This window comes from Amblyraja radiata, chromosome 41 (genome assembly GCF_010909765.2).
Source record: "Amblyraja radiata isolate CabotCenter1 chromosome 41, sAmbRad1.1.pri, whole genome shotgun sequence".
NCBI lineage: Eukaryota > Metazoa > Chordata > Chondrichthyes > Rajiformes > Rajidae > Amblyraja > Amblyraja radiata.
The window spans coordinates 7,468,649-7,487,414 of NC_045996.1; the positions used below are offsets into that span (position 1 = coordinate 7,468,649).

The 18,766-nt window shown below is 48.1% G+C and overlaps 1 protein-coding gene and 1 long non-coding RNA gene across 3 annotated transcripts in view; both read right to left on the reverse strand.

Annotated features, from left to right (window-relative positions):
• Positions 1-18,766, reverse strand: part of LOC116967669 (sodium/calcium exchanger 3-like) — a 193,353-nt gene that overhangs the window by 140,859 nt on the left and 33,728 nt on the right. The gene's annotated exons all lie outside the window — the stretch shown is intronic.
• Positions 1,610-2,772, reverse strand: LOC116967670. Its single transcript, XR_004410305.1, has 2 exons — positions 2,521-2,772; positions 1,610-1,692 (listed from the first exon to the last, which is right to left on the reverse strand). It is a non-coding gene; the product is annotated as an uncharacterized LOC116967670 (long non-coding RNA).

Sequence of the window (18,766 nt, forward strand, 5' to 3'; positions counted from 1 at the left end):
TACTGAGTTGGATGATCAGCCATGGTCATATTGAATGGCGGTGCAGGCTCGAAGGGCCGAATGGCCTCCTCCTGCACCTATTTTCTATGTTTCTATGTTTCTATGACTTACTAATGTTTTAATTGTGGCCGTCAGTTGGGGAGGATTATTTCGTTGAATCTTCTTTTACTCTTTGGTATTTTAAATACGTTCATTTTAAGATTAAAATAAAAATAATAAAAGACGAACAAAAACATATTAATAAAAATAAAAGGATTTGTTCTACAAAATTTGGATTCATTAAAAAAAAAGGCACTTAATGGCCTAGAAGGCCGCATGTTCCCCACCCCTGTCCTAGACTCTCCCACTAGTGGAAACATCCTCTCCACATCCACTCTATCCGGGCCTTTCTCTATACTGTACATTTCAATGAGGTCCCCCCTCACGTACGCTCCCCCCACCACTGCTGCAACCTTCCAAGATCCCTAGTAGTTTAGTTAAGTTTAGAGACACCGGGCGGACACAGGCCCTTCGGCCCATCGATCCCCGTACACTTTCACTATTCCTACACACAAGGAACAATTCACAATTTTTTACCGAAGCCAATTTGCCTACAAAACTTTTCATTTTTGGAGTGTGGGAGGAAACCAGAGCACCCAGAGAAAACCCACGTGGTCACAGGGGGAATGTGCACAAACTCCGCACAGATATCACCTGTAGTCGGGATTGACCCCGGGTCTCTGGTGCTGTAAGGCAGCAACTCCACCGTTGTGCCACCGTGCCGCGCCAAAGTATTGGTTAATTTGATAACTTAATTTGATAACATTCCTGTAAAGAGTCTTGAAGTGCTCTGTACAGTTTATGCCGACACAAGTTAATACTTTAACCATTACAGATGACCCAACACCAATTCTTTAGACAGAGGAGGTTTACCAGAATGCTGCCTGGATTAGAGGCTTTAGCAACAAGGAGAGCTTTGTCAAACTTCGATTATTTTCTCGGAGTTTGAGGGATGATCTGAAAGTATATTTCAATTGTTTACTTTGGTATGCTTTTAGAAGTACAGCATGGAAACAGGCTTTTAGAAGTACAGCATGGAAACAGGCTTTTCATTCGCCAAAGTCCACACAGACCATCAATCGCACTAGTTCCATGTTACCCCATTTTCTCATCCAGTCCTTGCATGCTACTGGGAATTCACAGAGGGGCAATTTGGGCAGCCACGGTGGAGTAGCGGTAGAGTTGCCTTACAGCAAATGCAGCGCAGGAGACCCAGGTTCCATCCCGACTACGGGCGCTGTCTGTACGGAGTTTGTACGTTCTCCCCGTGACCCGCGTGGGTTTTCTCCGAGATCTCCGGTTTCCTCCCACACTCCAAAGACGTGCAGGTTTGTAGGTTAATTGGCTTGGTAAATGTAAAAATTGTCCCTAGTGGGTATAGGATAGTGTTAAGTGTTCAGACTGAAGAAGGGTTTTGGCCCGAAACGTTGCCTATTTCCTTCGCTCCATAGATACTGCTGCACCCGCTGAGTTTCTCCAGCACTTTTGTGTCCCGTTGTATTGTGATTCAGGTCCACCACTGATTTTCCCGCACCGTTGGTTCCAGAGGCTTTCTGGATTATCCGTTTTGCCGGGCCAACAGAGGTCACGGCTTCCGAGAGGAGTCCAACGGTACCAGAATGGTCCGCCTAGGCCGCCGAGGGGCCGAGATACCTGAATTGAAAGCCTGTAACACTGGGTGCATGATTGGTAATATTTTAGTGAACCATATTATGTATGCAGATGATCTTGTGGTCTTTAGTCCATCTAGCGCTGGTCTCCAGCAGCTCCGTACTATATGTTCTGTGTATGGTGTGGAACATGACATTAAATATAATGCTAGTAAGAGTGCTGTTATGATCTGTAGAACCAAAGAGGATAAATGTCTAAAATATCCTGCTTTTAAACTGTCTGACAATAATCTTAGTGTCTGTAATAAGGTAAAATATCTAGGGCATATTATTACAGAACAAATGACAGATGATGAGGATATTTATAGGCAATGACGCATGCTGTATGTACAGGCGAATATTCTCTTGCGTAAATATGGTGCGTGTGCAGATGTGGTGAAGATGTCGCTATTTAGAGCATACTGCACACCACTCTACACTGCGCACCTGTAGTCGAACTATGGAAAGACAAGTATGCAGAGACTAAAGGTGGCATATAACGATGCCATGAGAACACTGCTAAGGCAACCTAGATGGTGTAGTACCAGTAATATGTTTGTGGCTGCAGGAGTCAGTACTTTAGAAGCTATCCTAAGACATCACATGTATAAATTCATTTGCAGGTCATAAGGGTTAGCACTACACGCTACGAATCCCAGCTGTGGAGACACTGGTATCGTTGTCTCGTTGTAGGACATTGATCATTCTTTTAATCTGGATAGATATACTAAGATTTTATATGTATTTATGATATTTAATATGCAATGCATTTTTTAATGTAATGTTGCCCCTTGTCTGGACCTCGAGTCCGTAATAAAATGTATTATTATACCGCCCCGCAAAGTCGGCCTCGGAAGCCGGCTATGGGAACAGATCTGCCGGCTCCGGCCGGGAGGAAGTTCCAGAGCCCCGGCCGCAGGGGGCAGATTCATCCCGCCGATCGGCCGCGGAAGTCCCGATGAGGTCGAGATCGGCCGCCTCGCCCGGCCTCGGCGCCACATTCTCGGGGGGACTTCCAGGAGGAATCTCAAGAGCGCTCTCGTGATTTTGTCCGGTGGTGGACCTGTTTACTGAATTAATGCATTTCCCCTGTGGACATGGTAGGATCGTTGTTATATCATTGGACTGCACATGTTTTAGTTTAATTTAATTTAGAGCTGTAGTGCGGAATCGGCCCTTCGGCCCATCGCGTCCGTGCCGACCATCGATCCTCGCACACAATTTCTACCGAAGCCAATTAGCCTACGTCTTTGTAGTGTGAGAGGAAACCGGAGCACCCGGAGAAAACCCACGCGGGTCACGGGGAGAACGTGCAAACTCTGTACAGGCGGCGCCCGTAGTCAGGATCGAACCCGGGTCTCTGGCGCTGTGAGGCAGCAACTCCACCGCATAAGGCAACACAAAACAAGAGTGGTAAGCATTCGTCGAGTAAGGTATAGTCGAATAGGTGTCCTTGAGACTCTTGAAAGGCGCCCATAAATAAAATTTATTATTATAATTATTATATATCGAGGACAGTGGACAGCTGCGGAATTTTAAGACGGATTAAATAACTAATATCGGTAATGGTGGCTGCAAAATTGCTGGCTTATTGTAAGTATCTATTTGGTTCAGTAATGTGCATCAGGATGTGAAGTATACTTGCCTCACTGCAGTTCTCTATCCATAGCAATGTGTTTGACTGTAAATCGAACTCCGAAATGGCCTAACCAATACGTTCATGGGCCGTAAGAAGATTCAAGATGGGTAATAGATCAAGTCTGAAGGAAAGTATACAAAGATTATTGGTCCCTGCAGGAAGATTGTTCCCGATGTTGGGGAAGTCCAGAACTAGGGGTCACAGTTTAAGGATAAGAGGGAAGTCTTTTAGGACCGAGATGAGAAAATCATTTTTTACACAGAGAGTGGTGAATCTGTGGAATTCTCTGCCACAGGAGCTAGTTGAGGCCAGTTCATTGGCTATATTTAAGAGGGAGTTAGATGTGGCCCTTGTGGCTAAAGGGATCAGGGGGTATGGAGAGAAGGCAGGTACAGGATACTGAGTTGGATGATCAGCCATGATCATATTGAATGGCGGTGCAGGCTCGAAGGGCCGAATGGCCTACTCCTGCACCTATTTTCTATATTTCTATGTTTCTAAGAATAAGTAAGCCATTTAGAACGGAGACGAGGAAACATTTTTTCTCACAGAGAGTGGTGAGTCTGTGGAATTCACTACCTCAGAGGGCGGTGGAGGCAGGTTCTCTGGATGCTTTCAAGAGAGAGCTAGGTAGGGCTCTTAAAAATAGCGGAGTCAGGGGATATGGGGAGAAGGCAGGAACGGGGTACTGATTGGGGATGATCAGCCATGATCACATTGAATGGCGGTGCTGGCTCGAAGGGCTGAATGGCCTACTCCTGCACCAATTGTTTATTGTCTAATTTACAATTTTTTTCCCGAAGCTACCCAAATAGTGTGGGAGGAAACCGGAGCACCCGGAGAAAACACATGCGGTTACGGGGAGAATGTACAAACTCTGTACAGACAGCGCCCGTAGTCAGGATCGAACCCGGGTCTCTGGCGCTGTGAGGCAGCAACTCTACCGCTGCTTCACCATGCGCACCGGTTGCCTGATGTTATTATATTTTTAATAGTTTAGGTTAAATAGAAACATAGAAAATAGGTGCAGGAGGAGGCCATTCAGCCCTTCGAGCCAGCACCGCCATTCATTGTGATCATGGCTGATCATCCCCAATCAATAACCCGTGCCTGCCTTCTCCCCATATCCCTTGACTCCACTAGCCCCTAGAGCTCTATCTAACTCTCTCTTAAATCCATCCAGTGACTTGGCCTCCACTGCCCTCTGTGGCAGGGAATTCCACAAATTCACAACTCTCTGGGTGAAAATGTTTTTTCTCACCTCAGTCTTAAATGGCCTCCCCTTTATTCTAAGACTGTGGCCCCTGGTTCTGGATTTGCCTAACATTGGGAACATTTTTCCTGCATCTAGCTTGTCCAGTCCTTTTATAATTTTATATGTTTCTATAAGATCCCCCTCATCCTTCTAAACTCCAGGTTATTGACATGTTTACCGAGATACAGTAAAAAGCTTTTGTTGCTAAGCAGATAGTGGAAAGACAATACATGATTACAATCGAGCCGTTCACAGTGTACAGATACATGATATGGGAATAACGTTCAGAGCAAGGTAAAGCCAGTAAAGTCTGATCAAAGATAGTCCAATTGTAGTTTACGACTGCTGTCTGAGGGATTCAGTTACCTGATAACTCGAATATTATTTAATGGGGTGTCAGGGTTTAGATTAGTTTACAGCACTGAAACAGGCCATTCGGCCCACCGAGTCCGTACCGACCTGTGATCCCTGTACACTAGCACTATCCTACACGCACGAGGGACAATTTACAAACTTTACCGAAGCCAATTAGCCGACAAACCTGTACGTCTATGGAGTGCGGGAGGAAACCGGAGCACCCGGAGAAAACCCACGCAGATCACGGGGAGAACGTGCAAACTCCGTACAGACAGCACCTGGAGTCAGGATCGAACCCGGGTCTCTGGAGCTGCAAGGCAGCAACTCTACCGCTGCGCCATGGAGTAAATGCCACACTGAGTTTCTGTAAAAACAGCCATTGTGGTTCAAATCTAATTCATTATTATGCCTTGTGATCTGCGCTACTTCAGAGATGAGATAAATACAGTGTGAACACAACTGTTTCCTGATTCAATCAAGGGATTTCTCAGATGTGAATCGCTTGGCAAGATCTCCAGCTTTTTAACACCTCGCTTCCATCTTGGCAGCTCATTCTTTCTCGTGTACGTGTTGCCACGATTTGCAGTCACAGAGTCACCCCGCACGGAAACAGGCCCTTCGGCCCAACTCATCTATCCCGACCACACTATATCCAAAGATAGACACAAAGTGCTGGAGTAATTCAGCGGGACAGGCAGCATCTCTGGAGAGACGTTTCGGGTTGAGACCCTTCTTCAGATTGAGAGTCAGGGGGAGGGAAACAAGAGATATGAACACAAACATAGAACGAATGAATTAAAGGTTTTGCCCATGGACAATTCAAAGCCAGCATCGATGATCAAGGAAAGGTGGAACCCACAATGGTCCATTGTTGGCAGTGGGGAAGATGATAACAATTGATAGAAATAGTGAAACTCAGTAGGACGACAGTGAAACTAGTACGACGACTAGGGTCGGGAAGGGACGGAGAGAGAGGGGATGCAAGGGTTACTTGAAGTCAATGTTCATACCACTGGGGTGTAAGCTGCCCAAGCGAAATATGAGGTGGTGTTCCTCCAATTTGCGCTAGGCCTCACTCTGACAGTGGAGGAGGCCCAGGACAGAAAGATCAATGTGGGAATGGGAGGGGGGGTTAAAGTGTTTGGCAACACAATATCCATACCTGGATTGGTTTTGTGTATGAAGGAACTGCAGATGCCGGTTTACACCAAAGATAGACACAAAATGCTGGAGTAACTCAGCGGGACAGGCAGCATCTCTGGAGAGAAGGAATGGGTGATGTTTCGGATCGAGACCCTTCCCTAGACTGAGAGTTGGTTTTACCTGGATCAGGGGCACGGCCGGACTTCCACACAGTAGCATTGTGTGGCACAGTGTTAGAGTTGCAGCACAGGAGACCCAGGTTCGATCCTGACCATGGGTGCGGTCTGAACAGAGTTTGTATGGTACATTCTCCCCGTGACCTGCATGGATTTTCTCCGAGATCTCCGGTTTCCTCCCACACTCCAAAGACGTACAGGTTTGTAGGTTAATTGGCATGGTATAAATATACAATTGTCCCTAGTGTGTGTAGGATAGTGTTAGTGTGCGGGGATCGCTGGTCGGCGCGGACTCGGTGGGCCGAAGGGCCTGTTTCCGCGCTGTATCTCTAAACTGCAGATGAAATATGTAGGAAGGAATTGCAATTAAACCGAAGATAGGCACAATATAGAATGCAGCGTAGGTTTACAAGATTAATTCCCGGGATGGCGGGACTGTCATATGCTGAGAGAATGGAGCGGCTGGGCTTGTACACTCTGGAGTTTAGAAGGATGAGAGGATATCTTATTGAAACATATAAGATTGTTAAGGGTTTCGACACGCTAGAGGCAGGAAACACGTTCCCGATGTTGGGGGAGTCCAGAACCAGGGGCCACAGTTTAAGAATAAGGAGTAAGCCATTTAGAACGGAGACGAGGAAACACTTTTTCTCACAGAGAGTTGTGAGTCTGTGGAATTCTCTGCCTCAGACGGCGGTGGAGGCCGGTTCTCTGGATGCTTTCAAGAGAGAGCTAGGTAGGGCTCTTAAAAATAGCGGAGTCAGGGGATATGGGGAGAAGGCAGGAACGGGGTACTGATTGGGAATGATCAGCCATGATCACATTGAATGGCGGTGCTGGCTCGAAGGGCCGAATGGCCTACTCCTGCACCTATTGTCTATTGTCTAAAATGCTGGAGTAACTCAGCACCACTGGAGAAAAGGAATGGGTGACGTTTTGGGTCGAGACCCTCCATCAGACCGGCAGAGCCATCTTTGCAGGCTGTGGATTTTATTGTGCTGTGGTTTGACAGCCCCCCTGATGGATCGGTGTGTGAACAGAGGCTGTTTGTGTTCAAACACAGAGAGGCTGGCTGCTTCCTGTGTTACCGAGAGACATTAGCACTGAAATCATTGCCACCCACGCACAGGTGAGTCAGGACCAGCCACCGCTAAGCGTGTGATGGAGATTCTTCTCCAGACTCGCCCCGATCCCCATTCTACATTTATTACTCTGAACCCGATATTAACTACTTAGTTCAGTCTAGAGATACAGGCCCTTCGGCCCACCGGGTCCGCGCCGACCAGCGATCCCCGCAAATCCACACTATCCTACACACACTAGGGACAATTTACACTTATACCAAACCAATTAACCTACAAACCTGTACGCCTTTGTAGTGTGGGCACCGAATATCTCAAAATAACCCACGCAGGTCACGGGGAGAAGGCACAAACTCCGTACAGACCAGCGCTGTAAGGCCGCAACTCTACCGCTACGCCACCGTGCCGCCTTGGTCAGCTTACAACCCAGCGGTATGGACATTGATTTCTCCAACTTCAAGTAACCCTTGCCTCCCCTCTCTCCCCGTCCCTTCCCGACCTTAGTTGTCGTACTAGTTTCACTGTCGCCCTGCTGAGTTTCACTTGTAATCACCTTCCCCACAGCCAACAATGAACCATTGTGGGCTCCACCTTTCACAAGATTCAAGATTCAAGAGAGTTTATTGTCATGTGTCCCAGATAGGACAATGAAATTCTTGCTTTGCTTCAGCACAACAGTATATTGCGGGCATAAATAATACAGAACAGATCAGTGTGTCCATATACCATAGAATATATATATATATACACACATAAATAAACATATAAAGTGCAATAGGCTAATTAAAGTTCAGATTTTTGATTGAGTTGAGTTTAATGGCAGTGGGGAAGCAGCTATTCCTGAACCTGGATGTTGCAGATTTCAGGCTCCTGTACCTTCTACCTGAAGGCAGCGGAGAGATGAGTGTGTGGTCCTTGGTGATGCAGCGACTGTGGTCGATCCCCTCTATGGTAGGGAGGTCAGAGCCGATGATGGACTGGGCAGTGGTCACAAATTTTTGCAGTTACTGTCCTCCTGATTAATTTTACTGCCTGTCTGCCTCATTGTCACCTTCCCCTCAGCCAACAAAGAACCATTCTACATTTCCTTGATCATCGTCCCCTTTGATCTGTCCTTTTCACACCTTGCATTTGCTTTGTACCCTCCAGATATCTCGTTTCCCTCTCCCCTGACTCTCAGCCTGAAGAGGGGTCTCGACCCGAAACGCCACCCATTGCTTCTCCCCAGAGATGCTGCCTGTCCCGCTGAGTTACTCCGCCATTTTGTGTCCACCAGCTGGGATCAGTGCGGACAACAGGTGGATGGTGAACGGAACAGACCCAGGTGTACAGCCCGCGATCGCAAGTGGCGGGTGCAACAGCGAGACTCGACGGGCATCACCACCCCCTCGTCTTCCGCCTGGATGTGGAATCCATGTTGGGAAAATGGCTGAATGTTCCAGGGAAAGAGTGTACAGCAGTATATTCAGGAGAGAGAAAGAGTGGGGGAAGGAGAAAAAGAGACAGGGAGAGAAAAGGTAGACAAAAATGCTGGAGAAACTCAGCGGGTGAGGCAGCATCTATGGAGCGAAGGAAATAGGCAACGTTTCGGGCCGAAACCCTTCTTCAGACTCAAACTGGCCTAGCAGACATAATACATGAAGAGAATGGGGTTTCAGTGAAATAAAACGCATTGGAATAGCGTTTTTAGGTGAAAGGCCCTTCGGCCCATCGAATGTGTACGCTAATTCTATCCTACACACCAAGGACAATTTAAAGAAGCCATTTAACCTATAAACCTGTACGTCTTTGGGATGTGGGAGGAAACCAGAGCACTTGGAGGAAACCCCGCGCGGACACTGTGAGAACATGCAAACTCCACGCAGACAGCACCCTTAATCAGGGCCGAATCTGCATCTCTGGCGCAGTGTGGTGGCGACTCTACTGCTGCTCCACCGTGCCGCCCTGAGGGGAAGTATAAGAGACAAAAAAACACCAAGTGCTGGAGTAACTCAGGAGGTCAGGCAGCATCTCTGGAGAACATGGATAGGACACGAAGCTTCATCCCTCTATGTTCTCCACAGATGCTGCCTGGCCCACTGAGTTACTCCAGCACTCTGTGTCCTTTTGTTTACCAACCAGCATCTGCAGTTCCTTGTTTCTACTAGATTTACATTTGGACAGGTTTTCATGGTTTAAGTTGAGAGAGATCTGGGCCAAACGCAGGCAGGTGGGTCTAGTGTAGATGGGACATATTGGTCGGCATGGACAAGTTGAGCCGAGCGGCCTGTTTCCACGCTGTATGACTCTATGAATCTATGGCTCTAGGTCAGGCAGCATCTATGGAGAGAGAGCCAAGTTTAACATTTCCCAATCTGAAAATAATGACACTGCATTTCTACCCACCATAGATGCTGAGTGACTAACCAAGTGTTTTTCCTGCATGTTTGGTACATACTGTAGGACAGAAAGATTAGGGTGCTTGTAGAGGTGAGGTGGAGAGAGGGAAGAGGGAGGCAGAGGGTTGTACGGGTGTCAGGGGTTAAGGGGAGAAGGCAGGAGAATGGGGTTAGGAGGGAGAGATAGATCAGCCAGTAGACGATGGGCCAAATGGCCTAATTCTGCTCCTATCACTTATGATCTTATAACCCCCAGGCCTCGGGCCTCAGGAAAGCCCAGGCCTCAAGCTGCTAGATTTCTAGGCCGAGACTTAGCCTCAGACACACACGGGCCCTGCTCCCTGACACACAACAGACTCCACACACGGAAGAAATTCATCCTAGTTTCTGCTGATGTCAGGTGGGCCAGTCAAGCGACGGAAGACCTCAGCTGGAATTGTAGCTGAAGTTCACGCTATTTTTAACAACTCCTGTCTTCACCCATTTCTAACTATAGCTGGCACAGCGAGTGCTGACATTAATGCTGAGCAATGTTAGCACAATAATGAGTCACCTGATGTACTTCTTTGTGTAGGTGGGAACTGCAGACGCTGTTTTACACTCAAGATAGACACAAAAAAAAAGAAAAAAGTTCCTTGAGGGTTAAAACTAAAGAAGTTAGACACAAAGTGCTGGAGTAACTCAGCGGGACAGGCAGCATCTCTGGAGAGAAGGGCCCTCAGTCTGAAGAAGGGTCTCGACCTGAAACGTCACCCATTCCTTCTCTCCAGAGATGCTGCCTGTCCCGCTGAGATACTCCAGCACTTTGTGTCTAACTTCATTAGCCTGTTAGTTTTAACCCTCAAGGAACTTTTTTCTTTTTTTAAAATTTCAAAATAGGCTTTATTTGGGTAATAAATATACAATACATGAACCGTGCAAAAAATCCGGAGGCTTTTTCGACATTTTCGGAGGCTATACAAATTGTTCAATACTGTTCAAGTCAACATACATTGCTCAAATTTCACAAATTTGTCCCCCACCCTTGCCACTCATGTGGCCCACTGGCGTGGAATCCCTTCCCGTATTTTGAAGGGGTGTCTCCACCACAATCTGCCCCCCATGTTCAGTAGCGGAAGGACCCTAGACTGTGGTCCTCCCCCACCGAGCCTTGGCGTTGGTTGCACCAAGAAGATGGAAGAAGGGGGGGGCTACACAGAAGATAAGGATCAAGGGGTACAGGGATATGGAGATGAGGGGGTTCACGGGGGAATGCAGAGCGAGGGGGTTACGAGAGATGGAGGGGGTGCTACAGGGACTAAACGAGAAGCTGGTGCGACTTGGGTGGGGGAGGGATGGAGAGAGAGGGATGGAGAGAGAGGGAATGCCGGGGCTACCTGAAGTGAGAGAAATCAATATTCATACCACTGCCCAAACGAAATATGAGATGCTGTTCCTCCAATTTGCGTTTAGCCTCACTCGTCGGTTTAAACCAGCATCTGCAGTTCCTTCTTACACACTGGGAATTGACGCCTGGATTATAACATGTAGGAAGGCACTGTGGGGGGGGGTTACTGGAGGTGGAGGGGGAAGGGGTGGGGGGGCTAGTGTAGCCCACCCTACCCCCCGTCCCACCAAGGGCCCATCTGACCCCAGTGAAGATGAATTCCACTGTGCTGCCGCACGTCTGTGTGACAATAAATGAACCACTGAGTTAGTGTATAAAACGTGCAGGAAGGAACTGCAGATGCTGGTTTACACTGAAGATAGACACAAAAATGCTGGAGTAACTCGGCGGGATGGGCAGCATCTCTGGAGACCAGGAATGGGTAACCTTTCGGGTTCATCAGGCAACTGAATCATCCTACCACAACCAGAGAGCGGTGCTGAACTACTATCTACCTCATTGGTGACCCTTGGACTATCTTTGATCGGACTTTACTGGCTTTACCTTGCGCTAAACGTTATTCCCTTCTCATGTATCTGTACGTAGACAAAAGTGCTGGAGGAACTCAGCGGGTGGGGCAGCGTCTATGGAGCGAAGGAAATAGGCCCAGGACAGAAAATAGGCCCATGGCAATGGAGGAGGCCCAGGATAGCAAAGTCGGATTCGGAATGGGAGGGTGAGTTGAAGTGCTGAGCCACAGGGAGGTCAGGTAGGTTAATGTGGACCGAGCGAAGGTGCTCGGCGAAACGATCGCCAAGCCTACGAGTATCTGTACACCATGTATCTGTACACTGTGAATGGTTCGATTGTCATAAGGACATTCGTGATAGGAGCAGAATTAGGCCAGGAAGGAACTGCATATAATGGCAACATGATTGGTGTCAGAAAGGTCAGTGTGGGAATGGGAGGGGGAGTTGAAGTGCTGAGCAACTGGGAGATCAGGTAGGTTAAGACTGAGCGGAGGTGTTCAGTATTCTCTGCCTCAGAGGGCAGTGGAGGCAGGTTCTCTGGATGCTTTCAAGAGAGAGCCAGCACCGCCATTCAATGTGGTCATAGCTGATCATCCCCAATCAGTACCCCATTCCTGTCTTCTCCTCATATCCCCTGACTCCGCTATCTTTAAGAGCCCTATCTAGCTCTATCTTAAAAGCATCCGTAGAACCGGCCTCCACCGCCCTCTGAGGCAGAGAATTCCACAGACTCACCACACTCTGTGAGAAAAAGTGTTTCCTCGTCTCCGTTCTAAATGGCTTACCCCTTATTCTTAAACTGTGGCCCCTGGTTCTGGACTCCTCCCAACATCGGGAACATGTTTCCTGCCTCTAACCTCGGTACACGTGACAATAAACTACACTGAACTGAGCTGCGACGTACCTTGAGGTTGGGAGTCTGAGAATAGAAAAACAGGCTGGATCTCCTGTGAGAATCTTCGTGACGCAGTGCCCCGTCATGTTGGGGCCTCAGCCTGAAAGCACCTGCCCCCAATTAACCACAGGGTTACTGTAGCAGGACAATCAATTATTACTTTCCGCGCAGAACTGGAGACGAGCGTGAGGTTGACTGGAGGTTGAGATCTCATTAGCTCCAATGCTGTCAGTCTTCAGACTAGGAAGAGCTGAAATCCCTGGTGTTTGAATCCAGGCGAGACACACAAAAATGCCGGAGTGACTCAGCGGGACAGACAGCATCTCTGGAGAGAAGGAACGGGTGACGTTCCGGGCCGAGACGGGGGAGAATGAGATATAGAGATATGGAAGGGTGAGGTGTGAAGACATGGATCAAAGGGGATGATGTACAAAGAGCTCCTAAAGATAGCGGAGTCAGGGGATATGGGGAGAAGGCAGGAACGGGGTACCGATTGTGGATGATCAGCCATGAGCACTATGAATGGCGGTGCTGGCTCGAAGGGCCGAATGGCCTCCTCCTGCACCTTTTGTCTACTGTCTATTGAAATGCAGAATGGTACATTTCCACCTACCCCTCACCTAACTGTACCTTTCAACATTTCCTGATCATCGTCCCCTTTGATCTGTGTTTTCACACCTTAGCCTTCCATTTTACCCGTACAGTTTTGGTCTCCAAATCTGAGGAAAGACATTCTTGCCTTAGAGGGAGTACAGAGAAGGTTCACCAGACTGGTTCCTGGGACGTCAGGACTTTCATATGAAGAAAGACTGGATAGACTCGGCTTGTACTCGCTAGAATTTAGAAGATTGAGGGGGGATCTTATAGAAACTTACAAAATTCTTAGGGGGTTGGACAGGCTGGATCCAGGAAGATTGTTCCCGATGTTGGGGAAGTCCAGGACAAGGGGTCACAGTTTAAGGATAAAGGGGAAATCCTTTAGGACAGAGATGAGAAAAACATTTTTCACACAGAGAGTGGTGAATCTGTAGAATTCTCTGCCACAGAAGGTAGTTGAGGCCAGTTCATTGGTTATATTTAAGAGGGAGTTAGATGTGGCCCTTGTGGCTAAAGGGATCAGGGGGTATGGAGAGAAGGCAGGTACAGGATACTGAGTTGGATGATCAGCCATGATCATATTGAATGGCGGTGCAGGCTCGAAGGGCCGAATGGCCTACTCCTGCACCTATTTTCAATGTTTCTATGTCTATCTTGAGTGAGATTGCAAAATTAAGGTAGGTTTTGGAGCTATTAAATTTTCTCCTCCATATGAATAATATTAAACAATATCAAATAATATCAAACAATTGGAACTGCTTTCTTTTCCTTGATAACAATACTGAAAAATATGAATTCCATAGTTTGTTTCTGTTTCATATCAGTGTGATTCCCTCTCCCCTGACTCCCAGTCTGAAGAAGGGTCTCGACCCGAAACGTCACCCATTCCTTCTCTCCAGAGATGCTGCCTGACCCGCTGAGTTACTCCAGCATTTTGTGTCTGTCTTCAGTGTAAACCAGCATCTGCAATTCCTTCAGACATACATTAGTATGCAGCCAACAGGCCCCAGTTCCCAGACCTAATTAAAACGGACAGGTTTCTATAATGCAACTGGGCTGGTGCCAGAGTATAATTCACTCAGCTGGAGAGGGCTTCTCACAGTCATGCCACTGAGACGGCCGTTCCATTGTAATTTTATTTGTATTATTGTCACGTGTACCTAGTGTATCATTCCCATCAGTTAATACAACCCGAAACGTCACCCATTCCTTCTCTCCAGAGCTGCTGCCTGTCCCGCTGAATTACTCCAGCTTTTTTGTGTCGATCTTCGGTTTAAACCAGCACTTGCAGTTCCTTCGTACACATAAACACAAGCAATATGCAGGAAGGAGCTGCCCTGCTGGTTTCCACCCATAGCCAGGCACAGAATGCTGGAGTAACGCAGCGGGTCAGGCAGCATCTCTGGATAAAAGGGATGGGTGACGTTTCAGGACCCGAAACGCCACCTATTCCTTCTCTCCAGAGATGCTGCCTGAACCCGCTGTGTTACTCCAGCTTTTTACGTCTATAAATACAATAAAGTCAGGCGGGCACGGTGGCGCAGCGGTAGAGTTGCTGCCTCACAGCGCCAGAGACCCGGGTTCGATCCTGACTACGGATGCTGTCTGTATGGAGTTTGCACGTTCTCCCCATGACCATGTGAGTTTTCTCCAGTTTCCTCCCACACTCCAAAGACGTGCAGGTTTTCAGGTTAATTGGCTTCGTTAAAATTGTAAATCGTCCCTGTTACGTGTAGGATATTGTTAGTGTGCGGAGTGGTCACTGGTCGGAGATGACTCGGTGGTAAAATGGGCCTCTTTCTGCGTGACCATGGGTGAATAAGGGGAAGAGGACTGGACTTTGCTGCCTTCCCTCACAGTGGGAACCATTGTGGGGGGATGTTTTTATGTTTTATGTTCAATTCTTTTTTAATGTGGTGTCTTACTTTTATTGGTGTGCCTCAAGTAATCTGAATTTCCCTGAGGGGATAAATAAAGTATTTATCTATCTATCTCTATACCTCTCAAGTCAAAAGTCAATCTCATGTACAATAGGTAGAGGAATGGGCCTGTCCCACTTAAACCCCTGTCCCACGGTACGAGTTCATTCCAAGAGTTCTCCCGAGTTTGCCATGATTCGAACTCGGAGACTTACGGTAATGGCCACTCGTCGGTACTCGGGGCTCTCGTGGACGTTTTTCAACATGTTGAAAAATCTTCAAGAGTCTTCCCGAGCTTACCTAATAATAATAATAATAATAATGGATGGGATTTATATAGCGCCTTTCTAATACTCAAGGCGCTTTACATCGCATTATTCATTCACTCCTCAGTCACACTCGGTGGTGGTAAGCTACTTCTGTAGCCACAGCTGCCCTGGGGCAGACTGACGGAAGCGTGGCTGCCAATCTGCGCCTACGGCCCCTCCGACCACCACCAATCACTCACACACATTCACACACAGGCAAAGGTGGGTGAAGTGTCTTGCCCAAGGACACAACGACAGTATGCACTCCAAGCGGGATTCGAACCGGCTACCTTCCGGTTGCCAGCCGAACACTTAGCCCATTGTGCCATCTGTCGTTACCTACCATTAGCGAGTCTTCCCGAGTACCTGCCGTTAGCGTTACGAGCCGCTAAGAGACGTCCCCGAGCTCCGACGTACCCGCTACGTTCAGTCTCCGTGCTTACCACGAGTTTGATTTTTTTTAAACTCGGGAGAGCACTTGGAATGAACTCGTACCATGGGACAGGGCCTTTAGCCGACTGCCGCAAAACATTGTTCGGCATCAGTGGCGACAATTTTTGCTGTCGTAGGTTGTCGCCAGGTGTCGTAGGTGAATTCCATTAAAACTAGTCCCTGGCAGTCGCGTAAGTGGGACAGGCTCATAAAGGGGAAGATACAGATTCAGGGCGGCACAGTGGTGCTGCTGCGGGTAGAGTTGCTGCCTCACAGCGCCAGAGAAACGGGTTCAATGCTGACCTCGGGTGCTAACTGTGTGGTGTTTGCACGCTGTGAGGCAGCAACTAAACCGCTGCACCTCTGAGCTGCCCTCTAAGTATCTAATTTTGTGCTCTATTAGGAGGTTCAAACCTGTTGGCTGTGGGAGAAGAGTGCCTTTGCTTTGCACGGTGGCACAGCGGTAGAGTTGCTGCCTCACAGCGCCAGAGACCCAGCTTCGATCCTGCCCACGGGTGCTATCTGTACGGAGTTTGTACGTTCTCCCCGTGACCTGTGTGCATTTTCACCGAGTGCATCGGTTTCCTCCCACACTCCAAAGAAGTACAGGTTAATTGGCTTTGGTAAAATTGTAAATTGTTCCTAGTGTGTGTAGGATAGTGTTAGTATGCGGGGATCGCTGGTCGGCGTGGACTCGGTGGGCCGAAGGGCCTGTTTCCGCGCTGTATCTCTAAAGTCTAAAGCACTACAGTCTGAAGTAGGGTCTCAACCCGAAACGTCACCTATTCCTTCGCTCCATAGATGCTGCCTCACCAGCTGAGTTTCTCCAGCATTTTTGTCTACCTTCGATTTTTCCAGCATCTGCAGTTCTTTCTGAAAAAAAATTCAAGTGATTTGTTCACTTGAGATAAATTCCATAACAACCTCTCAGCCTTAATCTCGAGCTAGAATTGGAATAAAACGCAGATGACAGCACAGATGGCCTGGGCTTTGTGTACATGCCAACTCGGGGTTACAAGATACTGCAACCTGCAGGCTACAGGTTGGAATAGATCGGGTCAACTCTGGAATAGATCGGGTCAACTTTGGAATAGATCGGGTAAATGCACAGAGTCTCTTGTAAATTGTCCTGAGCATGTGTAGGCTGGTCAATAGACAATAGACAATGGGCAATAGGTGCAGGAGTAGGCCATTCGGCCCTTCGAAACAGCACCGCCATTCAATGTGATCATGGCTGATCATCCACAATCAGTACCCCGTTCCTGCCTTCTCCCCATATCCCCTGACTCCGCTATATTTAAGAGCCCTGTCTAGCTCTCTCTTGAAAGCATCCAGAGAATCTGCCTCCACCACCCTCTGAGGCAGAGAATTCCACAGACTCACAACTCTCTGTGAGAAAAAGTGTTTCCTCGTCTCCGTTCTAAATAGCTTACACCTTATTCTTAAACTGTGGCCCCATGTTCTGGACTCCCCCAACATCGGGAACATGTTTCCTGCCTTTAGTGTGTCCAAACCCTTAACAATCTTATATGTTTCAATGAGATGCCCTCTCATGCTTCTAAACTCCAGAGTGTACAAGCCCAGCTGCTCCATTCTCTCTACATATGACAGTCCCGCCATCCCGGGAATTAACCTTGTAAACCTACGCTGCACTCCCTCAATAGCAAGAATGTCCTTCCTCAAATTAGGGGACCAAAACAGCACACAATACTCCAGGTGTGGTCTCACTAGGGCTCTGTACAACTGCAGAAGGACCTCTTTGCTCCTATATTCGACTCCTCTTGTTATAAAGGCTAACATGCCATTCGCTTTCTTCACTGCCTGCTGTACCTGCGCTTACTTGCATAGACTGTTGTACAAGGACCCCCAGATCCCGTTGTACTTCCCCTTTGCCCAACTTGACGTCAAGATCAAACCTGGATTTCTGTCTCTGTGAGGTAGATCTAGCTCTGTTCACGTCGTTCAGTTCATGCCGAAATGTCACCGCCTCCGGTGTCTATAAAAACCCTTCCTCAAACACAGTCATTATTTATCTCAATCAGCCACCAAAATAGATAGCCTTTGTGCGTGTGTAAATATAGCCGTCAATACTCCCAGCAATGGAACACGTCCCATTCATTTACACATCAGATTTCCCTGCCACCTTCTTATTCTGATGAGTCAATGTATCATTTTACACAATACTTTCAAAGCCAAAGATGAACCATTAAAAGGGCCGTCCCACTTACGTGATTTCTCCGGCGACTGCCAGCAACCGTCATAGTTGCAGCAGGCGGCCGAAAATGTTCAACAAGTTGCAAATCCTGCGGCGACCAGAAAAAGGTACGACACTTTGGGCGACTACTCACGACCAAACGGGCGTCACGTGTCGACATGTCGCGGGGTGAAGCCTGTATGGTCGTGAGTAGCCCAAAGAGTCGTGTCTTTTTCTGGTCGCCACTGGATTTTCAACATGTTGAACATTTTTGGCCACCTGATGCGACGGTGACCGGTGCCGAAAAACTCTTGTAAGTGGGACAGGCCCTTTAGTCTTCACCCTGTTTGATATATTTCTCTCGTTAACCAATCCACCACCTTCCGTTGCTGACGCCAAGGAACTGCAGATGCTGGTTTATGACCAAAAAAAAGGCTGAGTGCTGGAGTAACTCCAGCACGGTGCATTGCGGTTTGGGCGGCACGGTGGCGCAGCGGTAGAGTTGCTGCCTCACAGCGCCAGAGACCCGGGTTCGATCCTGACGGCGGGTGCTGTCTGTACGGAGTTTGCACGTTCTACCCGAGACCTGCGTGGGTTTTCTCCGAGATCTTCGGTTTCCTCCCACACTCCAAAGACGTACAGGTTTGTAGGTTAATTGGCTTGGTATAAATGTCAAAACATGTCCCTAGTGTGTGTAGAACAGTGCTAGCCTGCGGGGATCGCTGGTCGGTGCGGACTCGGTGGGCTGAAGGGCCTGTTTCCACGTGGTATCTCTCAACTACACTGAACTAAACTCAGCGGGTCAGG